Source organism: Mixophyes fleayi, chromosome 3, assembly GCF_038048845.1.
Source record: "Mixophyes fleayi isolate aMixFle1 chromosome 3, aMixFle1.hap1, whole genome shotgun sequence".
Classification (NCBI taxonomy): domain Eukaryota; kingdom Metazoa; phylum Chordata; class Amphibia; order Anura; family Limnodynastidae; genus Mixophyes; species Mixophyes fleayi.
This window is the reverse complement of record NC_134404.1, coordinates 119388018-119413697: the sequence shown is the minus strand read 5'-3', so window position 1 is coordinate 119413697 and position 25680 is coordinate 119388018. Positions and strand designations below refer to the sequence as shown.

The 25680-nt window shown below is 40.7% G+C and overlaps 1 protein-coding gene and 1 long non-coding RNA gene across 4 annotated transcripts in view; one reads left to right on the top strand and one right to left on the bottom strand.

Annotated features, from left to right (window-relative positions):
- LOC142143965 (uncharacterized) overlaps window positions 1-25680 on the top strand; it is a 251791-nt gene that overhangs the window by 172664 nt on the left and 53447 nt on the right. The gene's annotated exons all lie outside the window — the stretch shown is intronic.
- Window positions 1-25680, bottom strand: part of ATP13A3 (ATPase 13A3) — a 106271-nt gene that overhangs the window by 63048 nt on the left and 17543 nt on the right. For all 3 annotated transcript variants that reach the window (XM_075202258.1, XM_075202255.1, XM_075202256.1), the window contains exon 2: window positions 11661-11790. The gene's annotated coding sequence lies outside the window, so the exon portion shown is untranslated. The remainder of the gene's footprint in view (window positions 1-11660; window positions 11791-25680) is intronic.

Below are 25680 nucleotides of genomic sequence, written 5' to 3'. Positions count from 1 at the left end.
AGAAAAATGTATAGTATTTCAATAGTTTTCATGCATGAAACGAAACATCAGTAAGAAAATGTTATGCTAGATACAATGCCCTACACCAGTGGTTCCCAAACTTTTGCAGATCGCGGCACCCTTAGAGTCTCCAAGTTTTTTCAAGGCACACCTCCAAAATAATTACTGAGCAGTCCTGTTTTAGAAGTAGTTGGGTCAAAAAATTGTAATAAGTATTTAGGTCAGGACAGAAATACTTATTTAGTTGTATGCAAAAATGCCCTTCTGCATCCAGACACACTGCCCTCTCTCATGCTGTCCCCCCCCTCCTCTGCCCTCTCTCACGCTGTCCCCCCCTCCTCTGCCCTCTCTCACGCTGTCCCCCACCTCCTCTGCCCTCTCTCACGCTGTCCCCCCCCTCCCCTGCCCTCTCACGCTGTTCCCCCCCTCCCCTGCCCTCTCACGCTGTTCCCCCCTCCTCTGCCCTCTCTCACGCTGTCCCCCCTCCTCTGCCCTCTTTCACGCTGTCCCCTCCTCTGCCACGCTGTCACGATCCCTCTCACTCTGCCCCGCGCCAGCCATAGAAAAAAAGAAAGAACACAAAAACTTACCAATCCGCGCGGCGCCGGGACCCAGCATTCTCCTCTCTCCCGCAGCTGTCACTGACGTCGATATTCAGTGACAGCTGCGGGAGAGAGGAGGATGCTGGGTCCCAGCGTCACCCGGATTGGTAAGTTTTTGTGTTCTCTTTTTTTCTATGGCTGGCCCGCGGCACCCCTGGGAGCCGCTGCTCACACTTAGGGAACCGCCGCCCTACACAATCCTTCATAGTCTGTCAAGCAGCCACCGACAGGAATATAATAATTAGGAGTGGTAGTAACATTTCCCTAGCATGCTACAACACAGAAATTGGTAAAAATTTATACTTAAATAAAAAAAATTGTATACAAGATCTTGTAGTAAAATAATACACCGATCAACATCTTGATGCCAGATACACAGGACTCCTTCAGAGGTCTTGAGGACTCCATGCCTCGACTGGTCAAAGCTGTTTTGGCGGCACGAGGGGCACCTACACAATATTAGGCAGGTGGTTTTAATGCTGTGACTCATTGGTGTACACTGTGACGATATTAGAAGGGATGACCCAGCGTTTATTTTGAGAAAAAAAAATATGTCAAAACAGTGGTAATGACACTGGAACATACAGCAACTTTTGGCCAGGAGATTTCAACAGTATTTTGCAGATGTCTAAATCAGGCAGAGATTAATAAAGTGATTAACACCAAGTGGGGCCACTGATAAATACTACAGGTAATAAAAAAATGCAATACCTGCCTTGATAAAAACTAAATCGCTGCCGCTGCCCCCCCCCCCCAAAAAAAAAACTGGATACTGTAAATAATGGTGATGTCAATGTCGTTGACGTCAAGGTCCGAAGTTTCTTACTTTGCATAAATGTGCTGGCGATGGTAGTGACCCTGAATATATGTTTTACCATAATTTACGTACTTCCTTTTAATAACAAATATACCCAGTGTAGTATACCTACAGAAGTTCAAAATAAACACAGACTATGATGTGCACCTCAGTGCTGTATGCAGAAGGTTCATTTTATAGGACAAAGCTAAGGACTGCATTTTCAGACAAAGTCAGAAAAGCAGAAGAGATTATAGCCAGCTGTATGGGGTCCACCAGCATAGGTGATGTGACAAACCACAAATGAGCTTTGAGAAAAAAAAAAAAAGAAAAAAAAGGGGGTCAGAGTGCTGATAGCTAGCTGAATGCCAGCATAGCAAGGCATGCATGCTAGGTCTGGGTGCCACAAATCTATTCTGCCTTCAAAGCTCTCAGGAGGACATGGAAAGTTGTGCAGGGAGTACAAGACGGGTTGGATAGGACAGGATAAGATTTTGTATGGATTGGTAGATTAGCAATACACTACTGCCTTTTACTAGGTGGCAGTGCAGCTTTAATCTCTATTCTGTAACATACAGCCAGCATAATATATTGGTAGCCTGTTTGCTGCATGGTGACAGGTGCAGTTAGATGTCTCATGAGCGCATTTCATGCAACTGAACAACGAGGGCAAGAAGCTCTTATTTTCCCATTGGCAGGAAAAATGCAGCTTGATTTGTTCTGCAATGTTTCCAAGCAGTTTTTTAAACAGATGTTTACAGCTTGCATTGCAGTAGCAGGAGAAATAACACATTTCTATGTTAAACAGTATATTAATAATATTTCTGTATTTGTCATATATAAATATTAAGTGACCAATCTATAATAGTATTCCTATTGCAGGGGTGTTACTAATTCTGCTTGCACTGTTTACCTTCTCCTAGAATGCCTTTACCTGTATTTGTTTTATTTCTTTTTTTCCCCAAAAGTCATAGGGGTAAATGCATTATGAACCAATTTTAGTAAATCGCCGATATTTGGCGACTGACAGCAAAATTGAAAACGGCAATGTGTTTAATGGCAAGTATTACCTTTTTATACATTGCTGTTTTGCTATCAAAACCGCATAATATTGGCAATTTGCAAAAATCGGAACATAATACATTTACCCCCTAGTGTGAATGTTTATTATTGTGCTGGGTTTATCACACATGATGAAGCATGATCCAGTAGCAGGATATATTAAGTGACAACAGTGGTTGTGTGGCCAAGTTAGAAGACCTGAAAATGAATTCTTGTTTATAGCCTGTACAGAAATAGCAAACATTTAGGAATAATATATGCGCAATTAAGCTAAGATAATATCTACAGCGAGTACCTTTAAATGAAATAAATCCAACTGAACAGGTCTGAAGTACCAATTTTCAACAAGAAAGTTTTGTATCCTACAAAAGAACCTCTTGAAGCTCAGAAAGCCATGTGTACATAAATCACTTTTTTCTCCATGTTACAGCGATTCAAATGGTGGGCCTGGGCACCTGGAATTCGGAAACGGATGACCAGCTGCCAGCCTGTCTCTTCTCTAGAATTCAGCTTCAGACACTTAAGAGCACCAGCAGGTCAAATGGTAGCAGAACCATACTCTCACAGTAGGCTCCAGGCTAGCGACACAATGAGCAGTTTCGGGGCAGGGAGGCCAGGTCAGCATTATTAGTAATGCTAGACCATCGTAGGTTCCCTAGGACTGGTGGTGTTCTTTCTGTAGCCATTGATGAATGTCCTCCAGTGGATCCAATAGAGCATACTTGCCAGCAACTTCACCCACTTCTATGACCTATCTTACCATCACACAGACTGGCTCTCTGTGGTGTACACCCTGGCATATGTACTCATTTTTCCTGGTCGTTCTCACTACTGTGCACCCATGTGCTGCAGCTCACAGCACTGTTGGGTTCCAGGGCTCAACTTCTGCAAGGTCTGGATCAAGTGTGCTAGTGCTTATCCAAACATTTTTCCTTTTACCATGTTTGCACAGGTTGTCTGCTTGGTGGTTGAGGTCTTTTTTCTCTGTTTGCCCTCCTAGGCAGCTTCTGTCTGATTACGACCCCAGGGGCTAAATGTATCACGAGCCGATTTCTGCAAATCGCCGAAAATTATCGAGTTTTGCAGTGAAAATTTAAAGCAGCAAGGTCTTTAAAGCAATCGTCGCTTTCAATTTTTACTGCAAACTCGACGATTTCCAGCGCTTAATACAGTTACCTCCAGGAAGTGTCCACAACATCTGCCACCACTATGTGGGACAATCAGATATATATATAAATATATATATATATATATATATATATATATATATATATATATATATATATATATATATATATATATATATACACATACACATACACATACATATATATACATACATACATATATATATACATACACACATACACACACACATATACATATATAGATATACATACACATACACACACACACGTACATACAGTGATCCAGAATGACCAGCTAAACTGTTTCTATTTATAATGTAAGGTGTGTACAATATATACAGTGATCTTTTCAAAGCGGTCATCATTAATAAGTCATACCATGTACAAAGTATATAATGCATTCATTCTCAGCAAACAGGTATTGTATATGTATAATCCATAATACCCTTAATTTTTTTTGGGGGGGGGGGGTGGAAATTTTTATTTACAAAATTGCAGACATCTAGCTTATGACCCAGGCTCCTAGCTTTCAGAGAAATTAGTCTAGGCCCGTGGTAGGCTATATGAAATGCGTTGCTCATCACATAAACGCTGCCTGCAACATTTACAAGTGGCAGTTGCAATTACATTACAGTCACATGGTGCCACGGGAAGAGCCCACTAAAACACTATTTAGAAGATGTTTTGCGTGGTTTGGCTAACTGTATGGAAGTTGCAAAAAGGGTAATTATATGCAGGTAGAGGTCACTCCAAAGTGACAGAATGACACACTTAAGCAACACAAAGTCCAAGCAATAAAATCAGCGTCCAATTATGCTATAAATGTAGATAGCCACATCACATTGATCAATATATGGATTTTATATATGAACGTATGAAACGATGACTTCTGGCAGTCTGCGGCCTGTTAAGTGTGATCATCTGCGATAATCTTCCAACTTTATTTATAAACATGCCTAATGATGATATGATTAACAGACATTGCAGTCATTTTTAGGCCACACATGCTGTAATATATTGGGATAATCGCTCAATATCGGCTGTGATGTCACAGCATGTGGCCAGCATTATTACAAAGACAGACTGGTAAATCCTTCAAAATTGTAGGTTGCTAATTTTATTCCCAAGTGAATAAAATCATTACATAACCCCTCCCTTAACAAAGCCTTGCATCCTTAGATTGTAATGTGGATATCAAGCTGCGGGTACAGGACAGATTTTATGGACAAAATCAAGAGTGAATGGATTAGTTTAATACCGCCAACAATAGCAATGACATAATAAAGAGCATGAATACATGGAAAATGCACACAAAGCCTCATACCCAGTGCTCACTTTATCACTTCCCATCTGGGGACTTCTGTTTTGAGGCAGGCTTTTGTTTAGTGTTTAGACTTTAGGAAGACTATTGTGTGTGAGGAGACCTAGCTACAAAACATATTTACGTTTCAGGAGTGAAGAAAATTATCTTCAAGTTCAACATACTATATTAATAGCCATTAGACGCACGGACCTCCATAAGAAATATTAAATTGACATTCTTAAATGAGAGGTTTTTATGACTGTTAAAAAATGTATGTGGAGATACTGGGCTCATTTAGCCCACTTATACCCACTCTACACTGGATAGCCCCCCAGGGGTCCCTTACTATACCAGGGAAGCATACCCAGTACTTTCTAGGGATAAAGCAAAGGCAGTTAGAAACAGTACATTTATTGTAATAAAAAACAATCACTAGAATATATACAAACAGTAAATACATGCCAGACAGGTTTACCACCTTATCTGCCCTTACTCCATTAGCTTAAGGAGCTTCAGTCACCTGGATGTCCTGACTTGCAGAATCCCAGCCAGGGGGCCTTACAATATCTCCTCTGTTCAGTCCAGCAGAAGCCTAGATTTCAATGCTGGAGATCTTCCCAGGATGAAAACAAAATCAGCAACAACCAACCCCTTGGATCTAACGACTTCCTCTATAAACACCCTGTAGTTTTCCCACACTCCAGGGGTGGTTAAGGTGTGGCCTTATATAGTGGGATCCTCTGAGAGTGGCTGTCTGTCAAAAGGTGCTGATACAGGGCTGTCCCTTCTCAGCACAATACATCCATTTGTCCGCTGCTGGGCTGACATAAAGAAGTCTAGCTGAGTACAACCTGAGACAATGGGGACATATTCAGGTTAATTAAGAGGCAAGGCCAAGATGATTAAGTAAAACTCCATTAAAAAGCTTTTTCAGCCAGAACTAGCTTCCGGCTGATCAGGACTTCCTGTAGAGAAAGGAGGGGGGAATGAATACAGGTAAAGCCCTCTCACCTCTATCCTGGAACTGGACCACATCCGATCCTTACCCATAACTTCCCCATAATTGCCTCAATTTAAGAACAATGTAACAGTATCATTGCAATATCAACAATATACTTTTATCATTGGGCAGCACAGTGAAAAAGTCACCTATACAGACATGGCTAAATGTCCCATTATCCCCATGTAAGTAGGCACTACACTTGCATTCTGGTGAGCTGGGAACAATAACAGCGCTATAAAAACTACCTGCTATACTCCACATTTAGTGAGAAATGAGGGAGGCTGGTTAAAGCGATATCAAACTTGCTTCATCACAATGTGTTAAAAGGCATCCTATTTGTACATATAAAAAGCCAACGCTGCTCCTCACCTTTAGAACATAGCTCTGTACATCTCCACTAGAAGGCAGTATTGCTATATGTACAACAATGCACCCTGAATGTATCACAAATTGTTAGTTTACAATATTTAAGTTATCAGAATTTGTGTGACAGGCGGCAAATAAGTGTGTCTTTATTTTAGAACTATGATTAAATATACAATGCAACCAGTTTAGGAAAGTCACATCCTGTCAGCATGGCTAATTTATTTATTCTGAAAGCAGAATGCTTGCTATATTTCCCTTAACAATGTTCATTATCTCCGGTAATATCAGTTTACGGAAAATCTCCGCCACGCACACACCTCCACCCATCACCCCCCACACATCTACACCACACACACACCTCCGCCCATCACCCCTACACATCTACACCACACACACACCTCCGCCCATCACCCCCACACATCTACACCACACACACACCTCCGCCCATCACCCCCACACATCTACACCACACACACACCTCCGCCCATCACCCCCACACATCTACACCACACACACACCTCCGCCCATCACCCCCACACATCTACACCACACACACACCTCCGCCCATCACCCCCACACATCTACACCACACACACACCTCCGCCCATCACCCCCCACACATCTACACCACACACACACCTCCGCCCATCACCGCCACACATCTACACCACACACACACCTCCGCCCATCACCCCCACACATCTACACCACACACACACCTCCGCCCATCACCCCCACACATCTACACCACACACACACCTCCGCCCATCACCCCTACACATCTACACCACACACACACCTCCGCCCATCACCCCCACACATCTACACCACACACACACCTCCGCCCATCACCCCCACACATCTACACCACACACACACCTCCGCCCATCACCCCTACACATCTACACCACACACACACCTCCGCCCATCACCCCCACACATCTACACCACACACACACCTCCGCCCATCACCCCCCACACATCTACACCACACACACACCTCCGCCCATCACCCCCACACATCTACACCACACACACACACACCTCCGCCCATCACCCCCACACCACACACACACACACACACACCTCCGCCCATCACCCCCACACATCTACACCACACACACACACACCTCCGCCCATCACCCCCACACATCTACACCACACACACACCTCCGCCCATCACCGCCACACATCTACACCACACACACACCTCCGCCCATCACCCCTACACATCTACACCACACACACACCTCCGCCCATCACCCCCACACATCTACACCACACACACACCTCCGCCCATCACCCCCACACATCTACACCACACACACACACCTCCGCCCATCACCCCCACACATCTACACCACACACACACACCTCCGCCCATCACCCCCCACACATCTACACCACACACACACCTCCGCCCATCACCCCTACACATCTACACCACACACACACCTCCGCCCATCACCCCTACACATCTACACCACACACACACCTCCGCCCATCACCCCCACACATCTACACCACACACACACCTCCGCCCATCACCCCCACACATCTACACCACACACACACACCTCCGCCCATCACCCCCACACATCTACACCACACACACACACCTCCGCCCATCACCCCCACACATCTACACCACACACACACTTCCGCCCATCACCCCCAAACATCTACACCACACACACACACCTCCGCCCATCACCCCCACACACACCTCCGCCCATCACCCCCACACACACCTCCGCCCATCACCCCCACACACACCTCCGCCCATCACCCCCACACATCTACACCACACACACACTTCCGCCCATCACCCCCAAACATCTACACCACACACACACTTCCGCCCATCACCCCCAAACATCTACACCACACACACACTTCCGCCCATCACCCCCACACATCTACACCACACACACACACCTCCGCCCATCACCCCCACACACACCTCCGCCCATCACCCCCACACACACCTCCGCCCATCACCCCCACACACACACCTCCGCCCATCACCCCCACACACACACCTCCGCCCATCACCCCCACACACACCTCCGCCCATCACCCCCACACATCTACTCCACACACACACCTCCGCCCATCACCCCCACACATCTACACCACACACACCTCCGCCCATCACCCCCACACATCTACACCACACACACACACACACCTCCGCCCATCACCCCCACACATCTACACCACACACACCTCCGCCCATCACCCCCACCTTCACAAATTTGGTAAAAGGTTTGCAAAGGACTCTTTTGTATATTTGACTATTCCCACTGACTAGATTTTCCTCATTTCGTCAGCTTCTTTAGTTTGGTTTATTTACGTTTTTTGTGTGGCAATTACCATTTATAATGAGCTTTGCTATTCTAAATTGACTTGATTTTATATCCATTCGTTTGCTCCAACATGATCTTACGCTTATTTTTTTTCCCGTCATTTTGACGGGCTTTTAACTATTGTTACAATAAAAGTTCCAATCAGTCTGGATGTACAATACTATATACAGAACACCTTTAGTGTTTGAGATGCAGATGATCCTTGTAGCTTCATACTTTTGGCACTGATGCATTTCTAGAGAGGAGCATTGAAAGTATAAATTTATAGAAAACTATGGCAAAAAAAAAAATATATATATATTTTAAAGAGCGACTTTAATTTCACAGCAACTATTTTTTCAAATTCTCATTTAAAAAGACGTATTAAAGAAGGTATTCAAACAGAAAAATCAGTTTTCAGCAGAATTATAACATACCGCCGGAATTTAGGCTATCCGGTGGGTGTACCAAAGATCTTCCTTGTGGCTGCCTCTGCTCACTCTCACTGACAGTTTGTTTCCAGTGGGAAAAACCTGCCTACGTGAGTAAGACTGGGTTAGCAGGAACAAGGAGAGTACACGGATAACTGGGTCACTAGGGAGCAGTGAGAAATCGGCATACATTGCTGGATTCTCCTTTCTCCTGTTACCCCAGTCCTCTATTCAAGCAGGCAGCGGGAGAGTGCAGGAGCAAGCAGTACATTGGCAAACTCACGGATCATACTGTGGGACCCTCCGGATAGCCAGACCTCAGGTAACCAGCCTCTTGGGAGTGGGTTTTACGTTACTTTATATTCCAGCAAAAATGAAATTATCCTTTTAAAAAGTCTAAAATAACAATAACATTGATTTTACTGTAGATCAAAACTTGTCCATGCATTTGCCTTATTTGCCTCAGGTCCAATGACGTGGCATAAATACTTAGGAGTCTTGCAGTGTACTGGATGAGAAGGGTCAGAACTTAGCATTGAAGTAACAGACATGAGTAAAATATCTCTGCTGGAATCTATTCTCAGTCTTGATATAGACTACATTACAACACTTCACAATGGTTACCATAGACAGCAGTGGCAGAGACAGGAATCTGGAAACCAGACTATTTTTTGTGTGTTCTGTATCGTGACATTGCTGCTCTATGGTGTTTAGTTGTCTATAACTTCTGAATGTCTTATATGTCCACTAGCCTCGTTCACTTAACTACATGTCAAAGCATATGTTAATTTCAACTAACGGCGCAGAAGTTATAACACCATCATGGCCCAATTGGGCATTGTGTTTATCTTCCATTTTATAAGGCAATTACTTGCATTGCGTTCATAATAAATTTGCAATATGCAAAAAGTGTCCAACATTAATTTTCAGAATGTTGCCATTAACCCACTTCCATGAACAGGTAATACAAAATTTACATATATTGCTGTCCGCCTAAACGGACTGCTAATGGTGTCGAAGTCAGCAAATTGGATAGTCATTTCAATTAATATCGAGCAAACTTGATTGTCTTTGTCTGAAATTATGCGTAGAGCACGCTACGGCGTGAAAAGGCGTATCCAGCAGCAACACGTGGCAATAAACAGTTTCTACACTTTTACACAAACAAACATTTGTAAATAGTACACATTAATTGTAGTTGCAACACAGTCATTTATGTCGAAATATAGTTGAATTCATGTTTAATAAAGAAGGTATATGCATACTAGTGAAACCTATGGTTCAGGTTAAGGGAAATGTGTCATGTTTGATATCATATTAATCCCCTTTACATCAGCAGCTGTCCGGTGCATTCGGCGAAGAGATCGCACATTGCATACTCTAGTTATTGATGTTAGGGAATAAACCTTTAATATGATTCTGACTGTAAAATGCTAATGGACTGGTTGTAATTGGAGTTATGGCGGGAAGATCAGAGCTCATCCCCTGGAGAGATGACCCCCACCTTTGGATTCCTTAGATTAAACCAGCCTATGATCTACAACCCCCTGGACTTTCCTTAAACCTGGACCAATAGAAGCAAGCCACATCATCTGCATTGTTTACATATAAGCATGAGCCTCACATCCAGTGAACAGACTTCTTATCCACAGACTTTAGGACTGAATGACTGTACACTGGATCCAGAGCGCCTGCGATAAGCAACGGCTGTACTTATTATTATTTCGCTTGAATTATTCTGCTACTTTTTGAGAATAAATATTTGTGCGTTGGAAACACAAAATCGAGATTCGACAATCGTTATTGGATAGCAACAAAACGCTCTTAACAATGGGCACTGACCAAGTTCGACTCTTAAATCTGTATTTTGTATTGAGAGTTAAACAATTTATACCTAATAATTAATAAAGGACCAATTAGTTGATTATTTTCTGCTCCTTAGATGGTTGTTTGTGTGACAACCCATTAATACATAAAAACAAAAAAAAAAAAATTCAAAATTTATGAAGCACAAATCAATCAATATACCATAATAGGATGCCACCAGGATATAACATTTCACACCTTTTCCTTAATAAACAAATAAAACACAGTAAAAACATTTAAAAAAAACCTCTGCATAATAGAACAACCAATGATGTGTGTGTCAATGATCACACTTTTCTCTCACACTTAATGTTCCACATCTCCTTTTTCATGCAAAATAAGAGAAGGATTAGTTGGAAAAGTGCTGCTGCTTATAATGAACCATTGGTCACAAATTCTATGATAAAAGCGGATAATCAAAACAACTTATATCACCATATATATCAAGGAAATAAACTTGCTCCCACTAGAAAATATACATAAGTCCACCTTTAAGTCAGCCTGTTAGGATTGGGAATAAATAATAATAAATCAATGCTAGCCAATATTAGGTGCACGAATGCTCTGTGTACCAAGGAGCAGTAGCTATTTCTCTTCCTGGAGGCACTTTCTTATATAACCTTCACAGGAGGTACTTCTAGTAAAAGACATTCCATTGCTATGTATAGTTCAGTGGGAAGCAGCTAGCTTCCTATTCCCATCCAAAGTTATGAGAGAAGACTAAATACTACCCACCTGTACGTTGTGTGTCTTCTGGAAGCGCTGTTCCTTAGTATCACAAGAGCATGTTCGTATTAGCAATCCATCTCCACAGACTCTCTTTCTGTCTACAGGTCAGCCAAGTCCCAGGTGTGCAGACTCAGTGCTGAAAAATATCCCAAGCCCAAGAGGAACAGAACTCAGATACTTATGTGCAAAGATATAACTTTGAAGACCATTTACTAAAACAAATCATTAACTTAAAAAAACTACTCTATTACATAGCTGTGTCTTGTTCCCCCAATGGGGCTATAATTCTCAGTATTATATATTCTGTACATGTGAACATCTGCACAATAACACTTGATTAGAAGGCTAAAGATGATGGTCAGTATCTATTACTCTGCAAAAATAACTGCACTAAATTACTTTTATATTGCATATTTATGGATATATCAGCAATCAGTTGAAAATATGAGAGGCCCTAGCTTGGATATTGCACAGAGATCCAGGGATTGCCATTATGCTCTCCTGCAAAGTTAGAGATACTTTGCTATGTGCAGACAATAATAATGGACATTTGACTTGTATTCTCCTAAGCACCTATTTCTCAGGTGCTCCACCCGGCTGTTTTTAGTTGCCATCCGGCTGTTGGAGCCCAACAGAGTCCTATTCTGATAGAATAAACCATTGTTTCTCCTAGTATAACAGACACTATGTGAGCACTACAGCCAGCAGTGTGTGTTAGACCACTGACCACCAGTCTGACCAATCCTGACAGGTTTAGGCAATAACATCCAACATTTTTCATTATTATGGCAAAGAATTACAACTTCCCCCACCCGGCAGGCAAACTTTTCTGGAGAGAACACTGGACTGTCATTATGTCATATCAAGAGTTACAAAAAACCTAAGGAGCTTAGATCAGTTTTTAAAGAGAGTCAGTGATATCATTTTGCAGATATATAGTAGTAACTGTTGAGTAACTAATAACAATACATCATTTTAGTAGATAAAGTTGCAACCAAGAAAAGGCCACAAAAATTATTAGGGTTAGGCATGCTTTTGAATATGGCAAGCAAAGTTAGACACATTGGTTTGCAACACTAAAGAGTAGGGGCGGGCAGGCTGGCTGGGCTGGGGGCTTCTTCCCCCTGGGCGAGTCCCATAGTGTCTTTAAAATAGGCTGCAGAGTCCAGTCTTGCCCCCTGGGATAAAATTTGCCAGCTCTCCCCTGCTTTAGAGTAATCTTTAATTAGCAAAAACTGTTTAACAAGTACCTACAGCTAAGGATTATGTATTCCAAGGACACATGCAAATGTAATGCTCCTGAACACAGCACAATCATTGTCCCAAGCAAACAGCTCAGTCCTAGAAAATCCACATGGTCTGGAAAGCCAGCTTGACAAGACACTAAGACCATCAACTAAGCAGATGGTCAGCATGAGATAAAGATCTGAAATCAAGCCAATACTTGTAACTATTACTACTGCCTACATGTGCAGGACATGTCATTTCCACTTTACACAAAAAAAATGCTGTACAACTCTCAGAGCACTTAATCATGCACATAAAGGATTTTGTCTTTTTATATTGAAGTGAAATGAAGAACTTTTTTGAAAAGAATAAAAAACTGCAGGAGGCAGGGAGATACAGTTCATTTCTCTGAAGGAAACAGATAATGAATCATAATGTCCAGCTGTATGAATAGTCAAAACGTGACAGTGCAAACGCTGTCAGTTTGCAGGCAGGCAATGTATTTTACTTTACAACTATTGTTATTAACATCAATAATAAAAAAAAATATTTCTTGAACATCGCTAAAAAAAAAAAAAAAAAAAGGGAGAGGGAGGTGTAGTAAAAGATATGGCATATGTAATTGTAGACCTTCTTACCTTGTCAATAAGTTAAGCAGGGCCCTGTGAGGTGCAAGTGTGTGACATGTGGTATAGTAGATGGTTTTAAAAGGTATCTTCGTGCATTACATTACACATCCTCTTGGAGTCTATGCTGCTCCATGCTCAGTGAACTAGAAATAACAATATATGCCTGCGCTGCAGCTTCATGGTGCAGCAGACAGCTAACAAGGTAAGTACTGCATGGAACCATGCCTGATGCAAAGACTGATATTCTGAGCCATATAAAGTACCAGCAATAATGTGCAGAGCCATGTCTTGTGGCTCACCATGCTGACCCACCCTGCTTTCTTCTCATTCAAGTGGCCACTGGCTTCTAGACCCGTCACTGCCATGCTCAGAACTCAGACAAACAATCAGAGTACAGTTTAGGACAGAAATGTAAACATGAGGCAATGCAGGTAACTATTCAGCCCAGAATAGAAAGTATTAAATAACACTTATCATATCACTCAAACTATTCAAAACTGTGCATGTGCTAGGATTTATAGCTGAATTTGAGGAGAGGGTATATCCCTCTTTGGATGGTTTGAAGGTAGGATTTGTCACACAATGCATAGGTCAGCTAAATAATTTTTTTTGCTCACCAATTTGGCCACACTTTCACTTTGGGGGGTAGGTTGTTTGTTTCATCTACCTAGAGGCAACACTGAAATCCAAAAAGGTGCGTATTCACTTTCCAAATTAAGTAATATACATACATACATAATTATATATATATATATAAAATATATATAGTGCAGAGGTTCTAGGACTGACCTTTGTGGTACTCAAACTGATAAAGTGGGAAGGAGGTGAATCCAGGGAGGCAAATACTTAAGCTGGAAGTTCTACACGAAGGTACTTCAGTGAACATGTGTAGACAACTAAATGCTTTGGGCACATACCTGTACCGTTATATTAACCAAAATGGCGCCTGTTTTCCAGAATGTTCTGAGGTTAAGCCCGCTATTAATGCAATTTCGCCACAGGGACCAAAATGTAAACTGATCTCGAGCAGTGTGAAAGGTGAGAAAATGAGTGTATTTATGTCGTTGAATATAAATTACAGATATAGAAGTTACATGGTAAACATTTTTTATTTACTTGTATCGTAGATAAAGAAATCAAAGGGAATAGAAACCCAAGAGACATCAAGACCTGTTCTGACAAAAACCAGTAGCACCTTTAAAAATACTAAATACTACAAAAATACTCTGCAGTACTCTGCGGTCTGATTGGTATGGGCGCGCTCACTTCTCATGCAGATCTTTCAGACAGCTGTGTGTGTAAAAAATTTTGTACCTTTTTCCTGCAATAAAAATGTTGCATAAACACTGTGGTTTATTCTGGGTACTTCACAATTATAAGTTAATAAAGGTTAATATAACTTTAATAGGTTATAAAGGTATAAGTTTATAAAGAGTAAATATGAATACATTGCCAACATAGACGCAAAGGTTAATAATACACGTGCTTTATACAAGTGTAATGGTCTGCAGCCAGACAGGTGCAATATACATCGATACAAAACACAGTAATGTGCGGATTCCACACCACGTAGGACTGGGACAGACATCAAAAAATTTACATAGACACACCCCCCCAGGTTGAGCAAGTATCGGAGGATTGTCGTGGATCGGTAGGAAGTTTATACACACTGCACAACGGAAACGAGATTGGAACGAAAATATTAAACGGTACGACCAACCAAATAAGGCATCAATCGTCCGTTTGGGCAGACTTTCGACCATCGTTTAACTGTACACACTGACCAGACTTTTGAACGAGCGGTCGTATTGTCGAAGTCCGCAAATTGGATAAAGTCATTTCAATTAAAATCGAGCAAACTTGGTTGTCTTTGTTTGAAAAGATGCCTACGGCACGCTACGGCGTGATAGGGCACGCTACGGCGTGGAAGGGCGTACGCAGCTGCAACACGTGGCAACAGTATTTAGTCTTTTACATACATTCGCACAAACACGCACACTTGTAAAATAGTACACATTAACGGTAGTTGCAGCACAGTTATTTATGTCGAAATATAGTAGAGTTTATGTGTAATATTATGAGTTATATGCATATCAGTAAAACATATGATACACATTGAAGGAATCATGTCATGTGTGGTATCCAACTAATCCCCTTCACATTTGCGACTGTCCGGTTCACTCTGCGAAGGGATCGCAGAGCGCATACGCAAGTTATTAATGTTAAGGAATTATGGACTATTAGGATTAGTAATCTTGGCGGGAAGATCAGAGCTCATCCCCTGGAGAGATGACCCCCTCCTTTGGATTCCTGAGCTTAAACTAGCCTATGAACTACAACCCCCTGGACCCTCCTGAAACCTGGACCAATAGAAGAAAGCCACACCCTTTGCATTGTTTTACTGTATTACTGTTTGCATATAAGCAGCAGCTCCTCATCTAGAGTTCAGTCACCTAGACCACAGACTTCAGGACTGAATGACTGTTCACTGGATCCAGAGCGCCTGCGATAAGTAACGGCTGTACTTATTATTTCGCTTGAATTATTCTGCTACTTTTTGAGAATAAATATTTGTGCGTTGGAAACACAAATCGAGATTCGACAATCGTTATTGGATAGCGACAAAACGCTCATAACAGTATGTCGGCTGATTGAGCCGATTATTGGACGAAAACCGTGTAGTGTGTACCCAGTTTTAAGGAGTCATTTGGTCAGTAGGATGATGCTTTATATCTAGAATAACAGCATTCATATGATTTCTTCTAGAGAAATACTAGAGTCTGGATTACCTTTCATATATCAACACGCACTTCCATATAAGTGTCTGCAATTTCCCTTGGAATATATTTAGGTGATGGGGCATTTGTTCTTCTGAATAATTTGAGATCAACCGTCATTATGCTATTTTCACTGATGGCAATATAATACTGATTACCTCTGAACTGAACATTTATGAACCTCTATGGGGTGCGAGAAAAAATGAGCGTAGATTTCAGCTTGACATTGCCTCGCAACATCTCTGCAGGCTGTTCCGGAGGCACAACGCTACAAATTAAAATATCCCCTTTAGACTTAAGTAGAATACCATCCCTTATTGGCAAGTTTTTACTAAAAAGGTATAGCATGTATCCAGCAATGAACTGCACTCAGCCACGCATAACGTTAGGTTTCAGCTTGGTAGAATTAAACATCTTGCCTTAATAAAACATTAAATTATTAGAATTTAACCTCAAGAAAAGGTTTCCCGTATTATTATTTTTGTTTTGATTTACAATTTGGCATGATTTTTGCATACGTAGTACAACCAAGCTCCTATAAATGCACACTTCATAGTCCCCAAGACGGTCCTGATTTACAGTGCCTGAAAGGATTCGACTGAAGCCATGTCCCAAATTGCGAAGGCTGACAATGTAATGACATAATGGTGTTCCATTTGTTTACCTGTAATGCTGGGTGCTATGTAAAAGTCAGTTAATGTACATTATGCAACAAACAGGAGCAGATTCAGTTTCTAAGATTCAGAGGCTGAACACCATGTAATAAAAAAAAAAAAAGGAAGCACGTTTACATACACTGCCTACCAGGCCAAGCAAGAACTATTTTGCAGAAGTTCTATTTGCTTCGAACACAAAATATTTTGCAGATACAGCTAATTAAGAGCCAAAGACTCTGCTCAATTTACCATTAACAGAGAAGTCTATTTTTAATCTGTTAAAGGACTACAAACACTTAAAATGTACATTTTTACATGAAACAAGGTGGTAAACTACATTGCTTAGTGTTATCATGAAATTCAAAAGCATTTATTTAAAAAATAAAATATTAGGTCTCTTCGATTACAGAGAGTCGAAACCCCCTCCCACATATTTAGGACAGTGTCCCAATGGGATCTGACATAGGTCACAAAGTTGAAACTGCAATCATTTCAGTTATTGAGATATTACTGGCCCTGTTCATGCGTATGATTCAACCAATCAACACTGTATATTTCTGCAATAGCAACCAACTACACATATTTATAAAGAAATTACAGAAACTTATGAATACACATCCCAACGGCACAATGCTTACCGTCATACAAAGAATTGACTACTACTGCAATACTGTGGTGTCCACGTTAAAAAAACCATATAATGATCCTGCATATATTGTAAATATGTCTAAAAACACAGTCACGTAGAATGTCATTTTACCAAATTACCAATGTCTTTTTTTTTTTTTTTTTTAAAGCAAGCTTCACGATATAGAAAATCCTCCCACCCCCTCTAGTGGTTATCCAAATTGCATTAACATTAAACAGATTATTTATCTCTAATCTGAAATCCTATTCCAGGGTGCATACATTTGTAAAAAAAAAAAAAACACACAACACATTCTCTCATTACAAAAAGGATATCCAAGTAGTTGAAAGAAAAAAAAAAAATAACGACAGTGCACAGGGAACGAAATTAGATGCAGTTCACATACATTAAGTATATTATGAAGAGATTAGTATGGAGCATGGCCTGGGTGTATACAGTTTTACTAATGGTTATATGAGAAACACCATACTTGCCAACTTTTTCTCGTTGGCTTCAAGGAGATCCCTGGAGAGGTGGGCGTGCGGGGGCGGGGACTGACGAATCAAATCATTTTGGCCCTGTCCCTAAACGATTGTCACAATTTTGGCCAATTACAGCAGGGGGCGGGACTAAGATGACACTTCTCTATTGCGGGGGCGAGAACCGGGAGGTTGCCCAGAAATGCAGGAGTCTCCCGCACATTCCGGGAGAGTAGGCAACTATGCGTTACAGAAAAGCAGCTAATGAATCTCTAGAGACTGAAGTTTCTTTTACATTTCTGTCTCCATTACTGAAGTCATGTTGTCTTACCTGTTAGTATTTGATTAAATCTTGGGCTCCATGAAAATGGCCATCTCCATAGGCATCAATACATGAACATAGGACACAATTTCTGAGCTGTGTCATCATTACACAGATGGTGAAGCCAACCACATCTTGTAATGGCTCAGCATCAGGGAGAATGCCAGACTCTTCAGGGAGTGAGGGAGATCCCCACTAATTCAGGGAGTCTCCCTGACATTCAGGGAGAGTTGGCAAGTATGAGAAACGCATCACTTGCAGCCAAGAAATCTACAAGTGATCTTAACATATTTGTATAATATATACTCTACTCATAGTTAAAGCTGCCGCGACCAACTGTTATGAATAGCTAGATTAACAGATATCTTTTCAGAAGTAGATTATTCCTTCGATAATACACAATCCATTTATATTTCTTATAAAGGCTTAATCAGGGGTCAGCAACCTTTTTTCTATCAGTGCAAAAATCTCTTCAATCCCAGGTGGTGCCAGTTTCCCATATATCTCTCTGTGTGTGTATTATAACACAAATATATAATATATATATATATATATATATATATATATATATATATATATATATATATATATATTTTTACACACACACACTATAAATTTCCACTTCGACCAATGTGTATATATATATTTATATAACATTTAATTATTTCTTATTTTATCACGCCAATATTATTATTATAATAATAATAATAATAATTTGACCAACAAATAATCATGTTCATGTTATGCCATACAATAGTGCCCCCAGTTCATATTATGCCACACAATTAAGCCCCAGATCATATTTTGCCTCAAACATGTGCCCCCCAGTTTTAGGGTACATAGTTGTGCCCCCAGCTAATGTCATCCCCCATATCTTACCTGATCTTCCGTTCCACGAGATACTAAAGAGCTAAAGCAGCCGAAGAGGTCTGAAGGAGAGCGGCTTCAAATGCTCAACAGCACCGTTTAGGAAATCTTCGGGTGTTTTAATGAGGCAACTGCAGAGCTCGGGGTGCCGGACAGAAGTGGCCCGTGTGTCACATCTGGCACGTGTGCTGAGGGTTGCTGACCCCTGGGCTAAATCCTTTATATTTATGGTTGATCACTGAGATGTATACCACGGGTTTACAAAGTAACATCACTGTAGTTACAATATAGTAAAGACCCCTCTTGGAGACTTATGTAACTCTCTCCCATTATCTCATTCATTCAACAACATTAACATTGTGAGGGTCCATGTATGGCTTATCCAGTCACTTTTGTATATTAATTCCTACTAATTATTTAGTTTGAGAGCCAATCTAATTATAAATAATTAGGCTAGGAGTAAACGCATAGCGAGGCGAATGCTGATGCTCGCTTTTTCAAGGTCTTTTACCATAAATTATTTGGTGAAGGCTTCAATAACTGCTTTAGGACATGTGATACACAAAATAAGTGTATTGCTCATGCAACTTGAAATGGTGCATTCAGTCATGACTTAGTCAATGCAGTCCCTGTGGAGTGTTTGAACAAAGGTGGTCAATGATTTGATCACTGTTAAATCTAAAGACCATTGCTCAAATCTAATTCTCCTGGACCTCTCTGCTGCACTTGATACAGTTGACCCTTCTCATACAAAATGGAACATTCCCTAGGTCTTCAGAAGACCATCATATCTTGGTTCTCCTCCCATTTACCAAAATGCTCTTTTAATGTTTTGTTTTTCTGGATCTACCTCCTGTCTGCTTCCTCTATCAGTTGGAGTATCAGAAGGCCCAGTCATAGAGAAATGAAGAGGAGCTATCTATACCACTTCGCTTGGAAAACAAATGCACTCTTTTAGACTTCAGTATCATCTCTATGCAGATGACACGCAAATACATCTATCCTCTCTGGATCTCTAACCATCAGAGCTGGCTCTGAATGTCTTTCTGCCATTTAATCTTGGATGTCCTTTCGTCACTTCAAACTCAACCTCTCAAAAACTGAGCTAATAATACCCCCACCAGCCAAAAGCAGCCTTCTATCACACATCTCTATTTTTGTTGACAGCGCCGTAAACCCTACTCCTCAATCGTGTTGCCTAGGGGTTATCCTTGACTCAGAATTGTCCTTTGTTTCCCGCATTCAATCGAATCCTGTTACACACATCCATAAAACGCATGCATCTCAAACAAGTAAACCTTTAATTAATGCACTCCCATATTGACTACTGCAATTCCCTCATTACTGGTCCTCTCCTAACTAAACTTTCACCCGTACAATCTATTTTGAAGGCAGTGTCTAGATCTATTTTGCTTGTAAAAAAAATTTTTTTTTCCCTACTGCTGTTCCGCTCTGTCAGTCACTACAACGGTTGCTGGTATGTTACCGAACCTAATAGAGATTACTTCTACTAACATACAAGGCCTTGTTTCTAAATATATTCCAACTGTACCCTTCCACTGTGTGCAAAACCTTTGTCTCAGCCACACTCATCACCTGCTTCCTCTCCTAGTTACAGGATTTTGTGGGCTGCACCCACTCTGTTGCATGCCGTCACTTGTACAACTAGTTTTTCTCTGAAAACTCACCTCTTCAGGTTACTTAAACAAATTCCCCAAACTACCATCCTAACATGCTTAGGCTACACCCCTCTACATAGCTCACATACAACTTACATGTGTTCTCAATTCTTTGCTCAAACAACCCTCTGATCCACAAAACAACATTACTGTGTGACTGGATCACTCAGTCCCACAAAGCACCTTCTACTCTTGTAGTCTGGCTGGACCAATATGTAATATTTATCAAACTCTTATTATCACATAGATTGTAAGCTTGTGAGCATGGCCCTCTTAGTTTGTCTCTTAATACCCAGTCTTGTTGTATTACTAAGTGTGTTCACAATTTCAAAGCACTATAGAATATGCTGACACTGTATAAATAAAGGTTTCTGCTACTGAAACAAGAGCCTTCGGTAGAAAGGAAGGGAGGTAATACTATGAAGGACCCTAACATACAGCTTTAATCAAGTTTGAATTGATGGAACTGCTCAAGTAAGCAACATACAGTAAATAACCAAGAGGCCATAAAAAAGTAAGCCTTTTTGGAAGGAACAGCTAGCGCGGCAGATTGGCTCCTTTTGCACTACAAAAATATTGATTAATTTAGCATATTCCAGTCCAAGTCAAAGAAAGTATCAGCACACTGCTAAAGCAGTGCTGAATCACCTAAAAAGGAAATTATTAAATAAAAAGGACCAATTTTTTTTCTTTAACTGGGTAATCCCTTTAAACTTACATTTGTTAACAAAACTTCAAAGGGAGGTTAAGGCTGAACAATGTATTTAATGTCTTGTTTCATATATTTGGTGTGGAAATATATATTAATTGGGGGAAGCAGTTGTAGCAAGTGAATGTCATGCATGCCAACTACACTTAACTACATAATAAACGGCACCTGTATTTGTGTAAGCACCACTGTTGCAGTAAACATTGTGTAACGCTTGTGTGCTCTAGGAAAACCACAACAAACCTCACATGATCAAAGTCTCAACGTATAACTTGAAAGAAAAACAGCTTAATTATTAATTTGTGCATCTTGGTATTAGATTGCCATAAAGAAAATATAGAAACAAGAGATAGAAGCTGTGTGTGTCTCAGACAGTTTGGACTAGGTTTAATTATTCACAGTAGTGTTTTAGTTATCCAGTTACAAATATCGTCACACTTCTGTTCTTTATGATCTTAACTTTGTCTAGTGACACCATGTGGTAGATTTAATACAACACAAATGTATCTTGCTGACCGATACATGAAACAAATATTACAGGCTACCCAATACTCATCATTGACAGAAATCCCATAATTGGGCTTGTAAGGAGCCCTGAATAATTCAGGTGTGCATCCTTGCATTGCAAAAATATCTACCTACTTTAGACAACAAAACTGAAAGGACATGCTTTGTGGTAAAGTTTTCCATACCAATGGGACTGAATTTTGATAAATTCAGATGTATCCATATATGGCCACAGAACACCCAACCAAAAATTAAATCCAATTTAAAGGGGAAACATCACCTTATAGAATGAGCCCAATATCCATCTTAATAACTCAACAGGATCATTGTGAACCGGCCATTAAATCCTTATAAGGCTTTGAATCAATTAATCTCTTGATTAGATCTCAAAATAGTAATCCATTGATCAAAAAGAGGAATACTTGGGACATAGAACAAGTTGCATTTTGGCTCCATTCAGCATCAAAAGAATACACCCAAAGAATGCATAAACACAGTGATCAACACACTACTATTTTGAAGTATGTTTAAAATGTGTTCACCTTCTGGGCAACGCACAATTAGCAGATGAATAACTACAACACTTGACTCTTACATTTTGTTTTCAACTGTGGCAAAAGTTGCCTGCACATAGGTTAATGTTAACCAGGGGTTTTTGAATACTTTGAATATTTCAGTACAAATTTCAGCTAAGTTTTGTAAGCTTTTCCTTCACCAGTGATCTGGGTTTTTTTTTTTTGTTTTGTTTTCTGCGTACCTGCTCATTGGTATGGTTAAGACCATGCCATATAAAATTATAAAAAGTTAGGAGCTTCAACAATTCCATAATGACTTGACTATCACTTGTAACTCCTTTGGTACACCTGATGTAAATTATAATCAGTTTAAGAGATGATAAAGTCAGGACGTGTAATAACCTTTTTCCACTCCAGGAAACTGCAGCCCTGATAAATAACTAAGGGACCTTAATGTACTAAATGCATTGAAAGAAAAATCATACATTTATATATCCAAATAAGTTAAAATATTTTGCTTTAATAAAGCATAGGTGCATGTGACCAAATCTAAAATATCCTACTTCCTTATGTCTCAAGTGTTCTCTGACCCTCTGAGAGCTTTAGCTATTTGAGTAAGGCCATTGATTGTATGTAATCTGTCTAAATCACCTTACTGTGCAGATATTCTAGAAATATATTGGAGGAATATAAAGAAGTAAAAATATAATTACATGCTTAAACTGCCCTTCTATAATTTGTTTATTTTTTAATCTGTGAAAAAAATGGATACAGGCAAAATTAGTAAACGTCTTCAAGTTAGTCACACAATGAAATAGACCAAGATTTAGAAGCCCAAAACAAAGAAATGCCTAATAATATTCATATCAAAATCAATGAATTCCTTGTGGGACTTGTTGGATAAATAGCGGCATTAACAGTGCCCCAGGGTAAGCTGGAAGTAGTCTAATCAACATGAAGACCAAACAGCAAGATCATGACCAGTTTGGCAACATGTAGCTACACTGAACAGTGATGCTGTCTATCAAGGTTCCAAAGGGGGGGGGGGGGGGGGGAGAAAGGACGACATCAGCACAATATTCATATTTGCCAACTTTTCCTTGTTGGCTTCAGGTAGATCCCGTGGGAGGTGGGCGTCCGGGGCGGGGCTTGACGAATCAGATCATTTTGGCCCCGCCCCCTAAACCATTGTCACAATTTTGCCCAATTACAGCAGGGGGAGGGGCTAAGATGATGCGATATTTGCATCATTCAGCCCCGTCCCCACCAATTATCTATTGCAGGGGCAAGAACCGCGACGTTGCCCTGCTCTCCCGGGAGCCCGTGAGGTCTCCCAGAAATGTGAAAATCTCCAGCACATTCCGGGAGAGTAGGCAACTATGTGTTAAAGAAAAGCAGCTAATGAATCTCTAGAGACTGAAGGGCCTTTTACATTTCTGTCACCATTACGGAAGTCATGTTATCTTACCTGTCAGTCTTTTGATTAAATCTTGGTCTCCATGAAAATGGCCACCTCCATAGGCATCAATACATGGACGTAGGACACAATTTCTGAACTGTGTCATCATGCCACAGATGGCGAAACCAATCACATCTTGTACTGGCTCAGCATCAGGGAGAATGCCAGACTCTTCAGGGAGTGAGGGAGATCACCCCTATTTCAGGGAGTCTCCCTGACATTCAAGGAGAGTTGGCCAGTATGACAATATTCACTAAACTGATAAAATGACACCGTTTTTTCTATTTTGCACTACCCTCTACCAAGTAAATTTTACTAGTTTGAGCCCCAGGGGCTGCTTTATGCATAGCTTTTAACCAGGGCTCCTCCAGCTCTTTGCACAGCTATGGTGTAGCACAAGCCACAATCAACCACCATTTTAAAGTGGCTAGAAGAACGATTAGTCAGTTCTACCATAAAGAACCGGGGAAGTCCAGGGATAAATGGCTGGCTGTATCAAGCAGCCCACCGGGCTCTTGCTAAGGTAGGTAAAATCTTAAGACTGATTGTGTAGGTGGGTGTGCATCTTTAAACGGCTACTAAATCCCAAGAGTGACATTTTCAGATATTAAGCATGAAGGCAATGTGTGTTAACATGACATTCAATTGCAGCTCTGTTAAAAAGTAATGTATTACCTCTACACTATATTACAGACAGCTTAAGCCCCCCCCCCCCCTTAAATACTTAGGACAGTAACCTATTCTTAATTGGATCTGATGCAGGTCAGATAGTCATGTGACATCCCCTGCCCTGCCGCTTTATATTACTGCACACAGTGCATTTCTGCACTTCCCTCCTAACATGCCAACCTACCACAGAGACCCTGAAAGGGAGCATATTGAACAACTTCAGAGAACATAAACCGCTCAGTTATTTCAGGTTATTGACCAGCTCAGTAGCCTTTAAAGTATATTTATGTGAAAACTTGTACTTTATGTATATAAACAATATTTCATACACAAAGCTACTGAAAACGTAGTGTTGTAATTGGAGGAAGAAAAAAAAAAAAAAAAAGCTTTTCTTGGCAAATCAATACAAGTCCCAGGTCTCCTGAATAGATGGGCAAGTGGAGGAGTACGGCGTGTGCCCACTGACATTGCGCTATGTGTTTTACTAGCATTCAAAAAACATTATCAAACAAAAGTGCATTTGACACGTTTGTTACTAGCATTAGGTCACTTGGAGCCCCCTCTAGGTTACACAGTGTGTGTACATTTTATAAACGCATGTGGAAAGAACATGTATTGTGAAAACCAGAACGCTATTGCAACATGAGTAACAGCAGTAGTGGGTTTACAATGAAACAAAACATAATAACAAGAAATAACAATACTTTCTAGTGCCCCGTCATTTACTAACACTGCATGTTTAATATCTGTGGGTTAGAGGTGTAAATGTACTGCTAAAATAAAAGAGTAACGCAAATATTTAAGAGGTACATTTTGTACAAGCGTGCAAACATTCTAAGCAAAAATGACCATATTATCAATATTGTGTAACTCCTTAGCACTGATGTATCACAACAACCCATA